Source organism: Micromys minutus, assembly GCF_963924665.1.
Source record: "Micromys minutus genome assembly, chromosome: X".
Classification (NCBI taxonomy): domain Eukaryota; kingdom Metazoa; phylum Chordata; class Mammalia; order Rodentia; family Muridae; genus Micromys; species Micromys minutus.
Window position 1 is genome coordinate 4,787,689 of NC_137970.1, and position 5,656 is coordinate 4,793,344.

At 39.0% G+C, this 5,656-nt stretch overlaps 1 pseudogene across 1 annotated transcript; it reads right to left on the reverse strand.

The window, feature by feature from the left end:
* Positions 1 to 3,679: 3,679 nt before the first annotated feature.
* Positions 3,680 to 3,882, reverse strand: LOC308415826 (protein transport protein Sec61 subunit gamma-like; annotated as a pseudogene). The gene has a single exon. The product of its transcript is annotated as a protein transport protein Sec61 subunit gamma-like (transcript).
* Positions 3,883 to 5,656: the final 1,774 nt, after the last annotated feature.

Consider the following 5,656-nt stretch of genomic DNA (forward strand, 5'->3'; position numbering starts at 1 on the left):
GCAATTGTAAGTGTGATAGTTATATTTAGCCATTATTATGACCTGTGTATTGTTTTTATTTGGAAATTAATCATGACATAAGGAGATATGATGATTGTGTGTCAAGTAGACAAAGTGTGATGTGTGATGGCTATGATCTTTTGTCAACTTGACTATATCTGGAATGAAATAAAAATCCTAAAATAAAGGGCACACCTGTGAGGGATTTTTGCTTAACTGAAATGGAAAGATCTACTTCTAATTTCAATACCTGAGGAAGAAATGGACATCTTTAATTCAGATCTTGAAGTTGGAAGACACACCTTTAATCCAGAGAGTTGAGGTGAAAAAACCTACCTCTAATCTTGGGCCATGCCTTGTGCTGGAAGCCTATATAAGGACATGGAGGAAGGAAGCTTTTGCTTTCTTCCTGCTTGTTCCTGACTTGCTGGCAAGTCTATTTCTTCAATGGCATAAGTGCCTATTTTTTTTTTGGGGATTCCAGTTTCTATGGACGACCAGATGAGACATCCAGCCTAGACTAAACTACTACTGGATTCCTGGTCCTACTGCTCATAGGCAACCATTGTCATAGTATCTAGACCATAGCCTGTAAGTCATTCTAATAAATCTTGTTCACACACATAGATACACACACACATACATATACACACATATACACAAGCAAACAATACATATAATACATATATATATAGTATTCATATATATGTGCACACACACATACAAAGTAAATATAAAAAATACACAGGGTATCTTTTATTCTTTTATGGCTCTTCCTCTTGTCTCAAAAATAACTTGAATCACTCTATTAGGAGATAAAATAAAATTATAAGATGTGTAAGATTCAAAATCTCAGTTGACAGGGGTCCCTCAGGAGATTGAAGGAATAATTTGTGGAGTTGTTGGTCTTCTGTCATTAATCACAAATTGGGTCATTTATAAATGAGAACAATGATCCTAGTCTTGGTTAGACCATCAGAGAGAAAACAACTGACCATTAGAACAGTACTGACCAAACAACTATAACTGTATTGCGATATCTATGGAAAGGGATCCCTTCCCAACTGTCACTGTTTTAGTTAGGGTTTTACTGCTGTGAACAGACACCATGATCAAGGCAATTCTTACAAAGGACAGCATTTAATTGGGCCTGGCTTACAGGTTCAGAGGTTCAGTCAATCATCATTAAGGTGGGAACATGGCAGCATCCAAACAGGCATGTTGCAGGAGGAGCTGAGAATACTACATCTTCATCTGAAGGCTGCTAGCAGAATACTGCTTCCAGGCAGCCAGGAAGAGGGTCTTAAAGCCCATAGCCACAGTGACATATCCACTCCATCAGGGCCACACTTTTTTTAATAGTGCCATTTCCTAGGCCATGCATGTACAAACAGGCACATAATCCTAAAAGTGATGGAAATATTATTTACTAAACAAAGTTATTACTTGCCTTCATAGTTGTGTTAATTCAATAAAAATATATTCAACCGCTTTGAAGGGATGTGCTCCATTAATGATCACAGATGAGTGCAAGGGCATTATCTTCTACATGGCCAGGATAGATAACTGACTTTTGATTCCCAGCATTTCTCAAGAAAATTTTTGGGTACTTTTGGTGATGCTGCTGGTAGTACAGGTGACAAGTGGCATCTTGGAAAACATGGGCATTTCATAATTTTTTTTTTCAGAAACTGGCATGATGACTTCTTCAGGGAAAGCTGGCACACAGAATTTAACCTAAGATTGTTTAGCACCTCCAACTTATCACTTACTGAGAATGTATGTTTACAGAGGTGGTTGATTGCTCTTGACCATAGATTGCTCTGCTTTGTCTTAAGAGGTTGAATCCTGACCTAAAGACCTGTGTTAAATTCTAATGGGTGAAACAATTTAGCCCTATTCATATGGCTGAAAACAAAAACCAAATCAAACCAAACATGAAGAGAAGTACCTAACAAGAGTTGAGGTTAAAAAAAAACTGTCATATTTTATCAGCATAGTGTCCTCTCTCTGAAACTGGCCAGGTGACATTTATCCCTTTAAGCCTGATAGGTTTCATTACAATAGACCTCATCAATGAATGAAACATTAGAAACAAATATTTCTTTTGAGAGTGTCTCAGATTGTAAGTAGGTTGTTCTAATGTGTGATATATGTTGGATGGGACCTTAATAAACATTTGAATAGTCATAGTAGATATGTGCAGGGAAGAGCTATTTGTTTAGAAGTAGTGGCTTGGTAAGTGTTTTAATCTCAGCACTCACATGGTAGAGGCAAGTGGATTACTGTAAGTTTGAGGTCAACCTGGTCTACATTTTAAGTTCTAACTAAGGCTATAGAGTGAGAGCCTAATTCAAAAGAGGGTGGGGTTATAGGAAGGATATGTCAGGATTGTTGGAGCAGACATAGAATTCCAGGACTGAGGTAGCAAGGCCATTGCTACATCAAGGCAGAGTGAGATGTATAGCAGAGTCCCATCTCCAAAATAACACAACACACCAACCAAAACAAAAACACACAAAAATCTCTAAATAACAACAACCAACCAACAACCAAAAAACAAACAAAATCAACCAACCAACCAACCAACCAACCAAACAAACAAACAAACAAAAAAAGCAAAGGTAGGGAAAACTAATGGTAAAAGGGTGGGGGGGGGGGACTAATGAACAAAGTCAAGAATCATAGGTGACATTAGCCTCATAAGTCTAAGACAGAAAAATTAATGTGCATATTGGGGAAGAAAAAGGAAAGAAACAGGAAAGATAGGGATGTAAAATGTAAGTTGCAGAGAAAAGGTAGGAAGTGCTGCTGTGACTGACACCTGAGAGTTATTCAATGGGGATATGCAGACTCCAAAGTTACAAACCATCATTGAGTGTAGGTATGTGCCTGTAGTCTTAGCACCTGAGAGGTGAAAGCAAGAGGATGGTGAGCTTCAGGTAAGACTGTGCTCCGAGGGAGTCCAAACTTATTCTTGTTTACATGATGAGACACTGTCACAAAAAAGGCTTTTGTCCCCTTTCCCTTCTAAACATTTTGGGACCATCCATTACAATGTAGACACAGCTAAGTCTAAGAACCATATCATACCATCTAGTTTTGAAGATGTTTCAGAAATGGTATCAAGCAATTCCAGTCATACGTTTTGCCAAGAAAAAACAGGCAAGCGATTTGAAAAACATAAATATAAGTGCTGAGGCTTTTTAGCCTTTTGTAAAGTCCAAACAAATGTTAGGTTGTAATCCTAAAAGGTATCAACCTCAAGCTCCATCAACATGCCTTCTTCATTGCTTATCCCAACCTTTTGAATTATGCTTGTGCCCATATTGACAAGGATCACAGGCTCTGCCCACTAAAGCATAAGGCCCAAATCAAGGCTCAAAGTTCAGGTTCCCAAAGGCCTCATGAAGGTCCCATAGCAGAGGCTTCTGTCTGCGAATATGAGAAAAGGCTAGTGAGCCTTCTTGGCTATCACCTGCCTTGTAAGAATCTTACAAGGTGTGTGAAGTTTTGGGGGCAAAGACTAGAGAAATATAATTGCACTATTTGATTTTTTGATCCTTAAATTTATGAAACCAAGTGAAAAGCATCAGGCTTTACAGTTTTCCAGGCAAAGATTAACTTGGTGAGCATGTCACCACCTCATTGTTTCACTAGTCTCATGATGAGAAAGAATTCAGACACCCACAATAATGTTATTAATAGGTATGTGAATCAGTTTCACAAAGAAGCCAATAAATCCCATGATAGAAAATCCTACTGCTGTGACCATGGCCATCTTCTGGAATTCTATCGGGTTTGGTATATTTTTTTAACCAGCTGAATTGAGTCCTTTACAAACTGCTGACTTGGCTCAACAAACTGCATTACCTGAATCATGTTTGTGTAGTGGCAGTTTGAGAGGGTAGTCACATAGCTTAGGAGACACTTCAGCCCAACAGAACTGGAATCTTGTGCATCAGACTTTATGTTCTGCCAGAATGCCAGGAGTACTGAAAACTGAAACAAAAAATGAGGAATCTGAATCCTTGGCTTGTTTTGGGTTTTAGAGAATGCTGAGGAAATATAGGCAGATGTATTGTAGGATGTCATTAGTTTTTCTTATTCTTTCTCCCACATTCATAGTTCTTGGACCCCAGAGGGCACAGGGAACTGAGGGAATGAATCTGAGGCAAAGGGAAATGGGAGTTAGATACAGAAGAGTACAGGATAATCAAGGGAAGCCTCATAAGATATTCTACTGGATCATGCCAGTCAAGAAGAACAAGAAAAACTATGTCAGGTGAGCAAGTGACCTGTCATTGAGTCAAGTTTTCTTTTACTTTCTTTCTTTCTCTTTCTTTCTTTCTTTCTTTCTTTCTTTCTTTCTTTCTTTCTTTCTTTCTTTCTTTCTTTCTCTCTCTCTCTCTCTCTCTCTCTCTCTCTCTCTCTCTCTCTCTTTCTTTCTTTCTTTCTGATTTTATTGGATATATTTTATTTACATTTTGATTGTTTTCCCCTATCCTGGATTCTCCTTCATATCCCCTATTCTATCATTCCTCCCCTGTTTCTATAAGGGTGTTCACCCATCCACCTCCCTGCCCTGACATTCCCTTACACTGCAGCATAATGTCTTGGTAGGGCCATGGGCTTCTCTTCCCACTGATGATCAACAAGGCCATCCTGGGCTACATGTGCTCCTGGAGCCATGGGTATTCTTTGGATAGTGATATAATCTCTAGGAACTCTGGTTGGTTGATATTGTTGTTCTTATGGGGTTGTAAATCCCTTCAACTCCTTCAGTTCTTTCTTTAGCTCCTCTATTAAGGACCCCATTTTCAGTTCATTGGTTGGCTGTGAGCATCCACCTCTGTATTTGTCATGCTCTGGGGCAGAACCTCTCAGGGGATGGCTATATCAGGTTCCTGTCAGCATGCATTTCTTGGAATCAGAAAAATTGTTTGGGTTTAGTGGCTGAATATGGATTGGATCTCCATGTAGGGTGGTCTCTGGGTGGCCTTTCCTTCATTTTCTGCTCCAAGCTTTGTCTCCATAATTCCTTGTGAGAATATTTTTGCTCCACCTTCTAAGAAGGACTGAAGCATTCAATCTTTGGTCATCCTTCTTCTTGAGCTTGATGTAGTCTGTGAATAGTTTCTTGGGTATGCCTATCTTTGGGGCTAATATCTACTTATCAGTGAATGTATACCATGGGTATCTTTAGGAATTTCATGAAGTCATTGTTTTTAATAGCTGAGTAGTACTCCATTGTGTAAATGCACCACATTTTCTGTATCTATTCCTCTGTTGAAGGACATCTGGATTTTTTTCCAGCTCCTGGCTATTATAAATAAGGCTGCTATGAACAATGGGAACATGTGTCCTTATTATAAGTTGGAGCATCTTTGGGGTATATGCCCAGGAGTGGAATAGCTGTGTTTTCAGGTGGTATTATCTCCAATTTTCTGAGGAAATGCTAGACTGATTTCCAGAGTGATTATACCAGCTTGTAATCCCATCAACAATGGAGGAGTGTTCCTCTTTCTTTACATCTTTGCCAGCATCTGCTGTCACCAGTTTTTGATCTTAGCCGTTCCGACTGGTTTGAGGTAGAATCGCAGGGTTGTTTTGAGTTGCATTTCCCTGATGATTAAGGATTTTGAACACTTTTTTT